General features: G+C 32.8%; 1 protein-coding gene and 2 long non-coding RNA genes across 3 annotated transcripts in view; 1 reads left to right on the top strand and 2 right to left on the bottom strand.

Moving 5' to 3' along the window:
* The window catches only part of LOC127850412 (uncharacterized), a 118,197-nt gene that overhangs the window by 76,813 nt on the left and 22,938 nt on the right, over positions 1-18,446 (bottom strand). The gene's annotated exons all lie outside the window — the stretch shown is intronic.
* On the top strand, positions 10,140-11,134 carry LOC127850416 (uncharacterized). The gene is made up of 2 exons (XR_008035279.1): positions 10,140-10,741; positions 10,939-11,134. It is a non-coding gene; the product is annotated as an uncharacterized LOC127850416 (long non-coding RNA).
* LOC127850414 (uncharacterized) overlaps positions 10,950-18,446 on the bottom strand; it is a 9,614-nt gene continuing 2,117 nt past the window's right edge. The window contains exons 2-5 of the long non-coding RNA XR_008035277.1: positions 14,059-14,125; positions 13,675-13,727; positions 11,320-12,592; positions 10,950-11,126 (exon numbers count right to left, since the gene is read on the bottom strand). This is a non-coding gene — a long non-coding RNA (uncharacterized LOC127850414). The remainder of the gene's footprint in view (positions 11,127-11,319; positions 12,593-13,674; positions 13,728-14,058; positions 14,126-18,446) is intronic.

Raw genomic sequence — 18,446 nt, 5'->3', positions numbered from 1 at the left:
ATATTTATTTAAACTAAAATGTCTACAACAAAACAAAAAGTTAACATGAACACAAATACAATAATTTGATTCTACTGGGGCTCAAACCTTGGGCCTCTCACATGTGAAGCGATCGTGTAACCACTACACTACGGAACCGCTTCAAAAATCACCTTCTAACTAAGATATTAATAAGTGACTGTAGTGTAACGGTTATCAATAAAGCATTAAACCGTGTAATCGCTGTCGTCTTGTAAAATTGAAGAAAATACGCGTTAACTAAAACTCGAACAGCAAAAGTCTGCGCTATTGTTAGAAAAACCACAAAATAAATATATTTTGATTATGATTTGTTTTTATACAAAACCACAAAGTTTCACCGGTTCGCGTATTTGCCCAGTCCATGTGATCTTTTATTTTTGCCCAGTCCCTGTGATCAGTTATTAATTAAAATAATTAGCTTTGCATTATTGGCAATAAATTTTGTAGTAAATGTAATAGGCACAAATGCAGTACTTATTTACACTACTTTACACAAAAATCTCCACTATGCAAGATATTCTGACAACAAAAATATATACATTTATCCGTAAAATAACTTCTCCTCCCATAAGCGAAAAAAACCCGTATTACATACGAGTCGCCGCACTTCAGTGCGACGCCAATAATATATACTGTTAATCAATAACTAATTGTACGCACCTGGATGCAAGTTTCCTAATATGAAAAGTGTCAGCAGCACGCTCTTCACGACCCTGTTCGAAACGCAGAGATATCCCATCTCTGGACATGTATACATGCTCATTTAAACTTTATAGTTTCACAATACAATCGTTTTCAATAATCCAAGAATGCACTGAATAAACTATTATCTAGTGTTTGGTATATGTTGCACGATTCGTCTGTGTGTCCCTAAACGTTAAATCAATGCACCTAAACTTTGTTATGCTTAACAAGAGACGCTTTTATTCCCACGCTGATGATTGCAGTTTCACTTAAACAGCGCACCACAACCTCAGCACAGACTTTATCTACATGTGAGGTTCCGAAATGAGTCGTTTATCATCATGATCGTAAATTATCACAATAAACTTTTTTAAGGTCGTTTCAAAGGCTTACTGCTCGTAACGAAAACATGCTTCCGTGCGGATTTGCATTATCAATTAAGTCGCTGGTCCTTACCAGCAGAATAATGCTCATTGAAATCTGCCTTGTGTTCAAATGCATCCCGTTGAAACAGTTTAACAAATTCATGGTATGGCTTATCATTATAACATTTAAACAGTAATGCATTTTTCATGTCGTATATTTGTTTAGCAGTAGACTCAATAAATCGCGTTTCTTTTGATGTGAAAACTGTATATGATTTTGTCTAGTGGGTAATCATATATCGCTGTGTTATAAAATGTATATTAACTAATCTATATGTATGAAAAAGCAACCGGTCGTTTTTTGTTTTCTTTTTATTTTAAATCTGGTAAATAATATGCTGTACATAATTCAATTGTTTCACCTAAAATTAAGTTAAGCATATTTTCCCCACGAGTCTGTGAATAACCTCAGCATTATTTTACGTACACCGAAATAACAGTACTTGTGATTCATTTTTACGATTGCACTTCACACACTATTGCTCTCTAAGTCAATATCAATATCCAACAAATCAATATAAGCAGTAGATTATTAAGTCATCTTCCTTTAGTACTGATTAAATATATATGGTTATTCGAGGCAAAATTGTATTTGAATTATAAACAAGTAATGATTATTGTCCTTAAAAAAATATTTATCAAATATGAACATTATAACCTCCTTAAAATCGTAATTGATTTAATAAACTTTGCGTTGCCTCAAAGCGCGAAACAATTGTTGTATAATGTGTCATTGATCGAATGATTCGATTCTCAAGTTCACCTTATTTAAAAAATTCGCCTAGCTCAATTACGCACGAAACCACGTTGACGGGACCTTTGGGGGACTTCTTGTTCTATGAAAACCAATGATAGTTCATCTGTCAGCAGCATATGCACTCCAATTTCTTTAACAGTCAGCAGCGTATTTTTCTATCTGTAAGACTAAAAACGATGTCAACCGTGGGTCATTTACTGGTTGTGGGATAAAAGGGATTGTTTAATGGTAATCTACATTCAATATCTCCCATTAAACAGACGTTGCGTTAGTCTTATTGTAAAACTCAACAAGATTTGCTATAGAAAACATAGATATTTTTTAGCATATTGGCATCTTGTAGTAAAGTACAAAATAAGTAATAGTCACATAGCCAAAATAATTGCTATATTGTTGAACGATATAATAAATCAGAAGTTTAGAGATGTATGCACGCATTAGTTTTAACATTGTTGAGCCATTATCAAAAGTCGAAGCCATCTTATTTGAATTAGTTAAAATATGTTGTGAATATAAAATAAAACTCTTGAAATAACGTGTTTTACGTATGCATTACATTTTAATTAGATAATATAGAACACGTTCAATCGTTGTTAAGAACTAACCCAGTGTTTAATTCATTTAACGTCGGAACAATATCCATTTGATGTGTAATCTCACACATCCCTCGAATAAATAACACTATTGTAACAGTGCTCTTTTAATAGGAAACAGGTACACTTTGGGATTTAATTTAATTTCTATCGATCGAATTATCATATTTTTACACCACACTGGAAATAATACAACAAAAAAACACATTTAACTTAGCATCGTGTGGTATTAATTGAAAATGTCCTCAAGCAATAATGTTTAATCATTAGAACACAAAATAAAGTGCTCCAAACAAATCTTACTGTATTTTGCTTAGCTGTCAATCAATTAAACTAGCATTTTCCCATGTTACACGCCGTTAGTTCCTATTTATATTAGCAATGCTCTGAGATAAAACAGTTCCCGTGTTGCTGTTTTATTCCCATTAGTTATGAGCACTGGAACGCAAAGTCTGCTATATAGGTTATTGCAAAATATCGTATTAGATAAAATAAGCATAAAACATATATGTCGAAGCTTCATGTATGCTGTTTCCGACGACTATCTCCGATCATATATACGTATTTCTGTAAGTTTAAGGTTGTATTGACAAATGTGTCATTGACAAGCAATGTACATTTACTTTGCGTGAACTTAAATGTATCATATTTATATAGTTTAAATTTAGCCTCGTCGTGAAAAATAGGTCCTATGTCATAAACGGCCTGCTAACTTGTTTGCTATTAAGTCAGGTAGGTTCCGCTTAATGCAAAATGCCACTATTACACGACTCGGGTCTAAAATGTATGCATGCTGTACATATCTGTTTTAACCTCTGTTAATAACTTAAACACTTAGAAGAGTGTAAATACAACTACGCGTATTCTTAACGATTGCTTCTTTGTTAATATAATACATACACATTATTAGTAGACGTCAATTATATATAATAAAAGTATAGTTTAAAGTAACTTTAGAAATAGAAGGCATGTCTACATTTATAAAAAAAAAATAGAAAATAAATATAACAACATAACTAAGAAAATTAGGACATTTATATATACTATACACTATATTGCGCAGGATAAAAGGTGTACAGCGGTACATCGTAGTTCTCGAAATAATGTATTTATATGATGTATTAATGGTTATTTAAGTCTTTTCAAGATCCTTCATAATGCATAGTTGGGTATCTCTAGGATTACATTTCGTATTGTATGACTACAGAAAGATGTACGTAAAAATTGCAACTCAAACAGCAGTAATTTAAATCAAACGCAATATCACTACATGTGCAAGTATCTTGAATCCAAATTGTAACTCTCTATTCACCATAGTCATCTTACACGCTGCATGCTTTTATGGACAAGATATTCTGACAAAGGCAATGAGATCTGCAGAATAGTAAAACTTTGCAAACTCAGTGTATGTTTATAGGTTTGTTTTAAAGGGTAAACCTTAAATATTTTCTTACATCATTGCCAGCCGATTGGTGCGTTCAACTGATTTGCAGCACCCAAATACGATTGAATTTGTTACAACTCGTCTCGTCCATTATCTCGTAATTATGAATACACTTGAAGACACCATTTCCGTTCATACATAAACACAAAACATTTTAAACGCTAAGATCAAATTTGAAGATAAAATAAACAAAGTGTCTTTACAGAGAGAATAGTTTCATCTCATATAGTTGATCACCGTGATACGTTGTTTGCATATACACTAAATATAATAACATGCACTTATTACTTATTTCATACAATCACGACTTCATCGTGATTGTTTAAGGTATCTGTATTTTCAAAAATATCCCTCTATGGTTCTTTTCATTATTTTCCGGCAATAAGTAAAGCGAACCTTCTCAAATTCAAAGACAGATTACATATAAGTATGGTTTTAATTGTAATTAGAGTTGAAAAAATTGTGTTATGGTTGCTGGAAACTTAGGACCTTGCACAAACAGAGGAATCCTTTCAGAAATTCTTCTGCACCCAAAAAATTGTTTCAGGAAAAACAATAGGAATTGTTGCTCGACAAAAAGATCAATCGAACATTATCTGCAAAATACCATAAAAACAACAACAATTGATGACCTGCGAACACAAGCAGGTGTTCCTTAATAACAACAGTAATTTAAAGTGCATGTGTGGAACTCTATTACAATTGAAAACAATTTCGGACGTTTTCGGACGCAAACGGTCAAGCATTTGCTTGAAAATTATAAACAAATTTCCAAAGGAAGACGTTAAGCCATTAGTATAAAATCCACCACCACATCAAATTGCAGCGACGCTTTTAAGAAGTGACCAATGCACACACAAATTGTACGAAGAGGGTGGCGTGCATAAAACATGAATAAGCCAACTTACGATTACAGATATAGACGTCTTACGGTGTTCACATCCATCAAATCAATTCAGAAATTGTACAATAGTTTAGTGAAAACAAACTCATTATCTTCACTTTAAAAATATTTAAAACAGACGGAATAAGGGAAGCATATCCTTTCTCCGTGTTACTGTCACAACCAGACGTACATTACACTTGATGAATGTTATGCAACGGATCTTCAGTGCTCAAACCATTTCAAGATAAAAGCATATCCGTTGATATCGAAAGAGATGCAATAACCATATTAAAATAAACAGTTATTAATCAACCAGTTAAAATGTTAGAATATAATAGTTTTCTTCGTCTAGTGTTTCATTAAAAATATTTCAGATGTTTCATAATCGTGTCCAACACGGTTGTTACATATACGATAGTTCAAACAGAAAATGCGAGGTCAAACAATCCGCTATACAAATATACTAATGCAGAGTGGGATTGTTCAGTTCTACATAGATACAACATTTGCAGTCTCCACATGTGCTGTCGACACATATACATCAGAATGCTAAAAATAGGTCGCCTTGTCGTAGTGGATATGGCGTCGAAACGCCGGGATGTCACGGTTTCGAACACCAGTCGGAGCGTTCCTTCGATCTGCCACACATACACTGGTTCTAGTCCTAGGTTCGGGAGCATTTTAATAAGCCTCTGGCTTTCAATGCAATCGAGTTTTAATAAATAGTTTAAACTAACACCAGAATTCATTTTCATTTACCTAGAAAGAAATAAGCTTGTTTGACAAAGGCGTGGTTATCTTGTAATTAGAAGTAATGTTGCATAGATTCAAACGTATCCAACCATAAGGAATACGTGTTATTTCATAAATGAATAAGTTGCTTCCGTTCGCGAATAATATGAAAGTTTATATGCGTTTCATTTGCATCCTATTTCAGGAATCCACATTTGTTCAGCAAAATAATTCAAAACATCAATTGTTGATCAATTGCTTTTCGAGTCGAAAGTGTTTACAATTTCTTGAGTTTCAAAGTGAAAACGCAGCTGCTTTCCGGGCATAAAATCGCAGTTAACTCATCGAAAATGTCCATTGTGACAGACAAAAGAACGTTCAAAAAAGTATGTGTGCATGAATAACACATCAAATAAGATGCATGAAATAATGTTGCGTATTAACTTTATGTTTCAAAACATTTTCTTAGGAGTCGGATATTAATTAGTATTTATTATGCCAAAATACTTTTTTAAAATAAAAATAGTCACAAGAAAGATGCGCTGTTAGTTAATACTTGAGTTTGTTGATTGACGAAAGCCCATCACAAGATCGTTTCAGAATAACGCCGTACACCGTTTCTTGATAGGCATGTTTGTACCAGCAAATATTATCTTACTTAAAAGATCCAAATCTGAGTATCATTGTGATAAAAATTGAAGACACTTGCGTAAATACTTGTCAATGTTACGAAACAGACATAAGGAAAAGTTTTACATCCGATAAAACCACAACAATGAATTCACATTGGTGACATAGTATCATGTATAAACATCTTATAATAATTGTATAAATACAATACATGCTCTTCATTTAGAGCTAGACTTTGGACTCTTAGTTTTTCTGATTTAAGTTGGCACGTCGAGTCAAGGAACAGACACCACTAATATTTTTATCAAATAATATGTGGTGAAATCATTTAACATAAGTTTAATTCTACATATTAAAGCATAAAATAAAAATCCTTTACAAAGTGAACGTATTTTAATGATTTATTTTTAATTCCCTCAATTGCGCTTCAATAATCTTCCGTTTTCCTACTGACAAACTAACATTACGGCTTACAAGGCGTTTGCAAAGAAGAGGTAGAATTATTAATTAGCTATGTAATTTTTAATGTTATTATATGTTTTTATAAAGTACGTATGAGCGACACGCGTTACCAACTGGAGGTAATTTTTGTAAGCTTAAGTATCTTCATCAACCTTATAACGTGTATCCATTTCATAATTTGCTTTACCCGTTTAGTGTTTTAATGCAATTGAGTAAAGTGTTTTCATAATGTTTTCTTTGCGTTTATGTCATTAACCGTAGGAACATTATACATGCATACATTGACATACTATCAGTGAGTCTTTTATAACATTAATTTGCTTTGTAATGTATGAGCTACCTGCACAAAATAAGATTTATCGTTTAATTTTACACAGTCGGATTTATTTGTTGGACATAATTATGTGATGAAATATTCAGAATTTCGTATTTCTCCTAAGCGATATCCCTTCTCTTTTTCTAGTTGTTGCTTGTCGGCATTTATATGTGCAGTTTGCATGCCATTCGGTAATAAGGAGTAAGAAAGCTAGAAATAAATTACAAGAATGACAACGCAACACAATTAGGAACTTGCGAAAACCACAATTCCTTCATATGTTCCTGGCTATGCATTTGCGGGATATTCAAACTCAATCATATCCATGCATCCAGACTCGTTTGTAAAAAAAAGCAATCACGATAACGAACACTGTAAGCCAAACTGCTATGAGGTCGGCAAATATAGCATACACGATCATTTGAAGAACCTGGCTATTCTGAATTTCAAGTCAGGGGTATCGCAGATTGTGAAGGATTTACAACAATAGCAAACGATTATTAGCCTGGAATTATATGTTTTAAACATAGGTTCGCAAATATACTGAATAATTTGTAAATATTAACAGTTAATCTATGCCACTATAGAAGTCTAAATGCGTATATTTTGCAATGGTAATGTCAGAGTTAATTGTATTCCCTACTGCCTAGGTGTTAGGCAGAAATACGTACAAAATACGTAACGAAGCAACAAATGCTCATTTATTGACATCGCACGTTAATTGTACCTGGTTTATACAGATTTATGGAAGCCAGCATTTTGTTTTGCATTTTATAATAAATGTTTATAGTTTATAATTTTTTAAAAACTTTAACATATATCAATACTAGACGCAGATACAGAAACCAAATTATTAAGTTGAATATTCCTAATTAAAAAACAATTATTGTACAGTTAACATAATAAAATAATTATTAGGAGAACGCAATTCGGAAAACATCTATACATTGTATGTGTGCTCAATTGTATTGGTGCGTTACTAAGTACCATGTATTTATCTTGTATAACATTAATACTATGTGGATTGTCCATTAAACGAAGGCGAGTATTTATCACTGTATTACAACACTTTATTTGTGTCAATATATTAGATGCACTTCAATATAAGACACAGACAACGTTTGTCTGGTAAACACTTGCGTCTTAAATCCAAAATTACGGTTTGTATGTCGACTGTACAGTTTTTTTTAACAGAATCGAACTGAAATGAACGATATTAAAAGGTAAACAAATAAATATTTCTTAAATAATTTAAATACATAAATAACACTCAAATATGTATAATTGTATTTCTCCCCATACTGCAACTTATGAGCTCCTTCCCAAAACCAAAAATTGATTATATTTTAAAAAGGGATTTTCCACAGAATCCCTTTTAAAATGGCCATTTTCAAAGAAATTTCTTTAGAATAAACTCAAATTTTTCTTAGTTTTTATAAGAAAGTACAAACAAGAGCACCGCCTTGCGGGTGCAGACCGCTCATCTATTTTCTTTTTAAAGGTGAAGGGACTCTCATTTTCAATCACAAAGGAGGGAGGAGTGGAGTGAAGAGGGGTGTATAGTGTGGGGTTGTGGACATTTATTACATTATCTTCCAAAAAGCGAAAAAAAAAAAAAAAAAAAAAAAAATCGGGGGGGGGGGGGGTATAGTGTGAGGGTGTGGTGATAATTTGTGAGATGATCTTAAAAAAAAAAAAAAAAAAAAAAAAAAAAATCAAAAAAAAAAATTTGGGGGGGGGGGTGGGGGGGGTGGGGTGGGGGGTATAGTGTGAGGGTGTGGTGGTCATTTGTGAGATGATCTTATAAAAAAAAAAAAAAAAAAAAAAAATTAGGGGGGGGGGGGGGGGAGGGGGGGGAGGGGGGGGGAGGGCACGGGGGATGGTTTGGGTGAAGTCTATTGTGGTATGTCAGGTAAGAGTAGTTTCATCAAAGTATCAATCAAATCTAATCATAAATAAAGAAGTTATGGCAATTTTAGCAAAATTTAATAATTTGACCTTGAGAGTCAAGGTCATTCAAAGGTCAAAGTAAAATTCAAGTTGCCAGGTACAGTAACCTCATGATAGCATGTAAGTATTTGAAGTTTGAAAGCAATAGCCTTGATACTTCGAGTGGATCGAAACACAAAATTTAACCATATATTAAAAGTTACTAAGTCAAAAAAGGGCCATAATTCCGTAACAATGACAACCAGAGTTATGCAACTTGTCCTTTTACTGTACCCTTATGATAGTTTGTGAGTGTTCCAAGTATGAAAGCAATATCTATGATACTTTAGGGGTAAAGTGACCAAAACATAAATCTTAACCAAATTTTCAATTTTCTAAGTATAAAGGGCCCATAATTCCGTCCAAATGCCAGTCAGAGTTACATAACTTTGCCTGCACCGTCCCCTTATGATAGTTCATAAATCTTGCAAGTATGAAAGCAATAGCTTTGATACTGTAGGAATAAAGTGGACCTAAACACAAAACTTAATCAAATTTTCAATTTTCTAAGTATAAAAAGGGCACATAATTCTGTCAAAATGCCAGTCAGAGTTACATTACTTTGCCTGCACAGTCCCCTTATGATAGTTAGTAAGTGTTGCAAGTATGAAAGCAATAGCTTTGATGCTTAAGGAATAAAATGGACCTAAACACAAAACTTAACCAAAATTGTCAATTTTCTAAGTATAAAAAGGGCACATAATTCTGTCAAAATGCATGCCAGAGTTATCTAACTTTGCCTGCCCAGTCCCCTCATGATAGTAAGTAAGTGTACCAAGTTTGAATGCAATAGCATTGATACTTACTGAGAAAAGTGGAACTAAACGCAAAACTTAACCAAAATTTGCAATTTTTTAAGTACAAAAAGGGCACATAATTCTGTCAAAATGCACGCCAGAGTTATCTAACTTTGCCTGCCTAGTCCCCTCATGATAGTAAGTAAGTGTACCAAGTTTGAATGCAATAGCATTGATACTTTCTGAGAAAAGTGGACCTAAACGCAAAACTTAACCGGACGCCGACGCCAACGCCAACGCCAACGCCAACGCCAACGCCGACGCCAAGGTGATGACAATAGCTCATAATTTTTTTTCAAAAAATAGATGAGCTAAAAATGTTACGCTGGCAGTACAACCCTTCTTACATTCAGACAGGAAAATTGAACTGAAATGTTACACTGGCGGTACAAACTCCCAAAGGTTTATTATCACATCATAACATAATTCAATATTATGCTGGCAGTACAACCTATCAAGATTTCATAATCACTTCCAGAGAAAATATAAACTAAAATGTTACGCTGGCGGTACAAACTCCCAAAGGTTCATTATAATATCATCATATAAATGATAAATGAACTTAAAAATGTTACACTGGCGGTTCAACCTTCCAAATGCCTTTATAAAATCAACAAATAATTCATTCTACTCAAAAATTCAACTTAAAATGTTACGCTGGCGGTACAAACTCTCCAATTTTATAATCACTTCAACAGAAAAATTTAACTGAAAACGTTTGCTTGCAGTCCAAACTCCCCAAGGTTCAGTATAACATCAACAAATAATTCAACTTAAATGTTACGCTGGCGGTACAAACACCCAAAGGTTCATTATAACATCACCAAATAAATAATTTCACTTAAAAAAAAGTTACGCTGGCAGTAGAAACTTCCAAAGGTTCATAACATCACCAAATGAATCATTCCACTTAAAATGTTACGCTGGCGGTACAAACTCACAAATTCATAATCACTTTGACAGAAAAATAAAACTAAAATGTTACGCCGGCGGTACAAACTCCAGGTTCATAATTACATAGACAGATAATTCTTTGAAAATGTTACGCTGGCGGTACAAACTCACAAAGGTTCATTATAGCATCACCAAATAAATCATTTCACTTTAAATGTTACGCTGGCGGTACAAACTCACAAAATTCATAATCACTTTGACAGAAAAATAAAACTAAAATGTTACTCCGGCGGTACAAACTCCCCAAGGTTCATAATCACATAGACAGATAATTCTTTGAAAATGTTACGCTGGCGGTACAAACTCACAAAGGTTCATTATAGCATCACCAAATAAATCATTTCACTTTAAATGTTACGCTGGCGGTACAAACTCACAAAATTCATAATCACTTTGACAGAAAAATAAAACTAAAATGTTACGCCGGCGGTACAAACTCCCCAAGGTTCATAATCACATAGACAGATAATTCTTTGAAAATGTTACGCTGGCGGTACAAACTCACAAAGGTTCATTATAACATCACCAAATAAATCATTCCACTTTAAATGTTATGCTGGCGGTACAAACTCACAAAATTCATAATCACTTTGACAGAAAAATAAAAATGTTATGCTGGCGGTACAAACTCCCCAAGGTTCATAATCACATAGACAGATAATTCTTTGAAAATGTTACGCTGGCGGTACAAACTCACAAAGGTTCATTATAACATCACCAAATAAATCATTCCACTTTAAATGTTACGCTGGCGGTACAAACTCACAAAATTCATAAAAATCTGTCTATTTTAAAAATGGAATGTTCATGAATCCCAATTAAAAGGGGTGTTTTACAGGGTTTTTTTGCGATAATTTCGACATGCTAATTTTTTGAAAACCCAAAAAATATTACGCCAGCTTAACAAAATTCATTACATTTTAACTCAAAGGTGAATCACTTGCATTCCTAATGATTTCTTATTTCCAGACCAAATCTGTAAATGTTATGCCAGTGTGACAAAATTCCAAACATTTCAACTCAAAGTGAATCACTTGCATTTCGAATGATTTCTTATTTACAGACTAAAACATAAGATGTTATGCCAGCGTAACAAAATTCCAAACATTTTAAATTAAAAGTAAATTGCTTGCATTTCAAATAATTACTTATTTACAGACCCAATCTCAAATGTTAAGCCGGCATAACAAAATAAGTAATATTTCCACAGAAAGTGCATTGCTCTCAAGTTTCCTATCATTGCTTTTTACAGACCCAAATTCAAAATAATATGCCAGCTTAACAAAAATCCAAACATTTCAACTCATAAGTTAATCTCTTGTATTTCCAATATTCATATTCACAGACCCAAACCTAAATGCTATACAAGCGTAACAAGATTCATAGCATTTCTACAGAAAGTGAATGGCTGATAAATGTCCAAACATTTCCTATTTACAGACAAAAATTTTAAATGTTATGCCGGCGTGACAAAATTTTAAACATTCCAACTCATAAGCGAATCTCTGGCATTTCCAATAATTTCTTATTTACAGACCAAAATCAAATATTACGCTGGCATAACAATTCATAATATTTCAACTCAAAATTGTATCTCATTAACAAATATATAATCATAATACACAAAAATAGTTGTTCTTGAAGTGTAAAGCTATAAACATATGGTTGTAGTTCATGGGATTTTGTTTTATAAATTAATATTCTATTTAAAAAAAAAACTTCAGAGTTTGTCTGATGTATTGAACATTAAACATCTATAAACCCATCAAAAATGCAAATATAGCATACATAATTTATCATATTCACAAAACAGCTGTACATGTGTGTCCAAATTATAATCCAGACGTGTTTCTTGCTCACATAATACCCAGGCAGCAGTAACAGTCGTGCATACAGTCACACCTAAAACACAATTATGTACTTGTACAATATATATTCATTAACATGTGTAATTAAAGGTCTAATTGTAGTACCGCAATAGTGTCCTTTTGGTACATAAATTGTTATATACATACATTTATTTTTAAATATTAATTTGCAATTTATAACACAGTGTCAATGTGCAAAACAAACCAATCAGAATACCCAATTTCAATGTATTTTTCTTAAAATAACATTTACATAGTGAGGTTATAAGAATACTTTAAATTATTCCTGATAATGAATCAGAAACATTTGAAACTTATTAAAGTTTCTTTAACTTTAGCTAAAACACACCCACACCATATGCATTTGCCAAGATAATTCTTAATAATCTATTTATGAAGTGAAAACACCAGTTGGAAACACATTTTCCCCATACACAGGTGGTAGTAGAGAAGCATGGCCATGTTCAATGTAAACAAAATCAGCTAACAGTACTCAATTATTTTATTGCAATATATACACATTTATAGAGCTTGACCCCATGTTTATAAGAAAATAAATAATTTAATAGAATAAGATAAACACACTTTTCTAGTTGTATAGGTAGTTAATATGGCAATATGTCAGGTTTTTAATTTCTTTCAAGGGGCCTTTTAAAGTTTTGGTAAATTGACAAAATAAAAATGTTTCAGATTCGCATATTTTCATGGTAGTTATGATATTTGACAGGAAACAGTAATACTGAACATTGAGCATGCTCTAAAATATCCATCATATGCATCTTTTGATGATTTAAAAACTTGAAAATTATAAAGCGTTGCAACGTGTAACGATTGAATGGATAGCCTATTGGTCTAAGCGATAAGACTTTTACACCAGGGGTCAGTGGTTCAAGCCATGTTCAGAGTTACTTGTTTTCTTTTTTAAATTTCATTCTTGTTTTTTTGACAGGAGCTTTTTAGATCCAATTTTCACATTTATCAATATAAAGCATTTAATGACAAACTTCAATACATGCCAAAATCTGTGAAAAGGCCTCTTTAATATTAAATACAAGTCATCAACCAAGATTTTCACAAATCATATCTATGTCAGAACTTATGCTAATAAGTACACACCTGCATGTCGTCACCTTCAATGAATTGGCCATATCTTTCTGCATTTTTATAAACTGAAAGAAAAGTAAAAACATAAGAAGCATAATCCTCTTGAATGAAATGGCTGTCTGTTGCTGATGAGTGGGGGATCAAAAATCTTCCTATATTTTTCTACACACGATAAGTGTTATATAAAATCAAGTAGACATTTCCATCAATTTAATTAGCATCAACATAACATATACTCATACACTATACTAGCTGATGATATTTTACTTTTAATACAAACTGAGGACAATTATGTTTACAATTCACCACTACAAATTAAAGTTATTGAAAATGGTATAACATTGACTGTATTTATCTACTTATACAAAAAAACTAAAGAGTTTTTTAGGAACATACCTTTTTGTTTCTTAGATATTGTTTGGCCCAAACATTCTTCGGGAGCATTACACTTGTTTATCTGCACCTTTAAATAAATAGTGCATTGTTTATTAAATTGTGTCATTAAACAAAACTCATGACTTAGACACTCAGTGCCAATAAACTAATTGCCCAACTCGTAACTATATTTTTTTGATCTGGTCATAGTCTTATTGTGCCATCAATATACTGGTATCGCTGCAGCGTTATTTTTAAGCATGTGTATCAGCAATTCTTACACCTTAATAATCTACTAAAGAACAAGCGCTGCTTCAAAAAATACATTTTAGTCAATACACGCAGACAAAATATCAGCAAGCTATCAGTACACTCTATTTTAAGACTTGTTTTTTTAGAAAGATAATGTCTGCTCCAGTAGTTTTCATTGGATATGTTGTTTGTTCATATGGTTAGGCCACAATTAAAATATTGTTGGTTTGCCCTTTACCGACCCTAAATTTTACAGGTGGGTAGGTAGGTAGGAAAATTATTTTATTTTATTTGAGAAATTATATTTTTAATACTCTTATAGTCTATGAATATTTAAAACTCTGTTATTAAAGCACTGTTGCAGTGAACGAAGCCCTATGAAGCTTAACAATATCTTGTTTGCTGTTTATTGCATATATTAATATCAAATGCATGCTTGTGTGTTATTACATCAAATATTTGTTCATTATAATATGTTAATTGCTCAAATGCATTTGCAATTATTTAACAGCCAGACATCTTTTATTTTTAACTTAAACCTTTCCCTTAAATTGGGCTTAATTAGCATGCAACAAGCATCGAAGGAGTCTAGAAAGACAGCCCAAAGCCTTTAATGGAAAAATTCAGACATGGCGATAGACCGTCACATTTTACAGGCCAGACTTGCCAACAATTTACAGGCCAGTTGAAATTTGTACATGCCTCAATTTTAAGTGTTTGACCGGTTAGTGCATAGTTTCGGCATGGCAAAGTAAATTCATAAAAGGGCAAACTGAACATTATTATAAAGCATTATTTCTTCTTGAATGCTCTGAGCTTTTATGAGTACATACGTACAGCTCAGAGGGTAAATAGCTGGGAGTTGTATTATTGCAACTAACATAAGCATGAATACTTGATTTGGGGAAATAAATTAAGGGTGTTAGTTTCAGTTTGTGGATATATTAACGCTTTCAACATATATACTTGAGTGTTGTCGATGTATTTAGCTAAGAGACATTAATATATTAAATAAGTTTACCTTTACATATCCATTTCACTAACATGCCATTACAGTAAACTGTTTAGTGTGGCAAACATAATAAAGCAGAATATGCACATGAATCTGATTAAACACAGATCCACTTGCATATAAATCAAATCACGTTTGTCTTTTAATTTGCATTTTCGAACGATAATCCTGTAACTGTTAGATGTATTTTTCTTTGCGAGTAGACTGCATTCCAATTTTCAAACACTTGTTCTGTGACATTCAGTTCATACATTTCCAAAAAAAAAAGAGTTTTATTTGTATCTAAAACGTATGCTCCATCAGAGAATGACACGCTCTTTTCATTAATCCATACTAATTATATGATGTCCCTCGTAAATTCGATAGTCATTTGTCCTCACTGGACATCGTTATTTCTTTTAATTGTCCGCCATCTTGTATCACGTTAACAACATGTGTACAACAAACGTAAACTCGTATATGTCCGACTACTTTCGCGAACCAATAGTTAAGTATGATGTCGTTCGGCCATTTTCACGGAACACCGCCTATCGCGATGCTGGTTATAGACGCTTGCATTACTGTCTAGGTGGCAGGGGATATATCAGTGAAAGGGGGGTCCATGAAAATTACATATCTTTAGGGTAGGTGTTACCTATGGTCTTTAAAAATCAATTAGGTATTTATAAGATGTATTTCTTGTGTTCGGTTGTAGAAAGAATGTCTCAAAATTTTGGAAAAAAACATTACAACTAGCCACAGCTCCCTAGCAAGGAAATTTTGAATCTTCAAAAAGGAGGTTTTCACTTTTGTCGGAAGTCAATATTTCACGCTGCAGAAACAGAACAAAATTTTGAAGGTAAATTGTGAAAAATCTAAACGTATGGGAGACACTTTTCTAGGCAAATAAACAAAGCACAGGGATGAAATTAATGAGTAATGTAGCCAAAACTAGGATTGCATTCTGTTTGAATGTTCTGTGCATGCCATGAAATGGGTCAAATTTCTCAATTTTTCATTAAAAATGAGGTGGGTGGGGGGAAATATCAAGGGCCATAGTTTCACAAGTGAAGAAGCCAGCCTTGTCTTTGGTTGTATTTTCAATGTATATTGCCTATGCTATGACACTGACACAAAAAGGCTTTCTTGTGTCACTTTCTGTTTTGATGCAATGGATTTGACTTTTTGCGGCCTTTCGGAACTCGAAATTTGGTCAAAAATATATCCCCTGCCCCCCTATTCTGGGGCGTATGAAATTCCAACCATCGGAGCGACCTAGATCTGTCAGGGGCGATAATAATAGACAGGGATATAAATACGCGCACGAATAAATATTGCAGTCGGCTCTTTTATGATCGTCGAAAAAAACGAAAATAAAAAAAATACGTTTTCAGAAATCGCAATAAAATTTTTTGGGTCGGGGGGTAAAAAGTGGGTCGGTCGGTAAAGGGCAAACAAACTCAATTTTAATTTAGGCCTTATGTATAACCATATAACCAACATAATGTTGTTAGTGTTTGTTCATATGGTTATGTATCTTTTAATCATTTTGCTATTTCAGTGTGTGTTTTATGGACCCCATTGGAAATTATCTTTCAGCTTAATGGGTTATCCATAGGTCATAAGCATTCATGCTCATATGAATCTACTTAAGTTACAAAACTCCCGTATAGACGATTAAATTGTTATTGTTTACATTGGGGATTTTCCACGCATGCGCACTGACTGGTTGGCAAAAACACTGGTTACAGTAATGTAAAACATGTATATAAGACTTTTGTATAGTCAATAAAACGATAAAATAATCCGAAATAAACATCAAATCACTTAAATAATCGCGCAAATAGATAATATTTAGTAACAATAATTTTTTATTCACAAATATATTTTCGTCTTTATAAAAATACGAATTAGTTATTAGCATCAGAGTAAACGTGATCGGAAGACTAAATACAGCAAAAAAAAACAAAACAAACAAGAGCTTGTCACAGTAGTGCCAAATCCCCGCCGAAATGTGTTTGCTTGTATGACAACATTTGTTTTAGAGAGTAGAATAATATTTGTAAAAACAAATAAAGGGAGATAATTCATTATGCTCCGGACAAAAATTTACTTTGAAATTAAATAAAGGGATATAATTCAAACACTAAGGTAGATAGAGTTATAGTTCTTAGTCACTGCACTTCTCCTACTTGCCATCTGTTTAAGTTTGAAGTTTCAAGTAAATCCCTTCAGTAGATTTAGAGTTATGCTCCGGACAAAAATTTACTTTAACATTATATAAAAGGGGAGATAATTCAAAAACTAAGGTAGATAGAGTTATGGTTCTTGGTAACCGCACTTCTCCTAGTTGCCATATGTTTATATTTCAAGTTTCAAGTAAATCCCTTTAGTACATTTAGAGTTATGCTCCGGACAAAATTTACTTTAAAGTTATATAAAAGGGGAGATTATTAAAAAAATAAGGTAGATAGAGTTATGGTTCTTAGTCACTGACTTAAATCTTTTCTTACTTGCCATCTGTTTATATTTCAAGTTTCAAGTAAATCCCTTCAGTACATTTAGAGTTATGCTCCGGACAACAATTTACTTTAAAATTATATAAAAGTGGAGATAATTCAAAAACTAAGGTAGATAGAGTTATGGTTCTAAGTCACTGCACTTCTCCTAGTTGCCATCTGTTTATATTTCAAGTTTCAAGTAAATCCCTTCAATAGATTTAGAGTTATGCTCCGGACAAAAATGTACTTTAAAATTATATAAAAGGGGAGATAATTCAAAAACTAAGGTAGATAGAGTTGTGATTCTTGGTCACTGCACTTCTCCTAGTTGCCATCTGTTTATATTTCAAGTTTCAAGTAAATCTCTTCAGTAGATTTAGAGTTATGCTCCGGACAAAACTTTTATTTTAAAATCATATAAAAGGGGAGATAATTCAAAAACTAAGGTAGATACAGTTGTGGTTCTTGGTCACTGCACTTTTCCTAGTTGCCATCTGTTTATATTTCAAGTTTCAAGTAAATCCCTTCAGTAGATTTAGAGTTTTGCTCCGGACAAAAATTTAATTTAAAATTATATAAAAAGGGAGATAATTCAAAAAGTAAGGTAAATAGAGTTATGGTTCTTGGTCACTGCACTTCTCCTACATGTAGTTGCCATCTGTTTA

This window comes from Dreissena polymorpha, chromosome 11 (genome assembly GCF_020536995.1).
Source record: "Dreissena polymorpha isolate Duluth1 chromosome 11, UMN_Dpol_1.0, whole genome shotgun sequence".
NCBI lineage: Eukaryota > Metazoa > Mollusca > Bivalvia > Myida > Dreissenidae > Dreissena > Dreissena polymorpha.
This window is presented reverse-complemented; position numbering and strand designations above follow the sequence as displayed.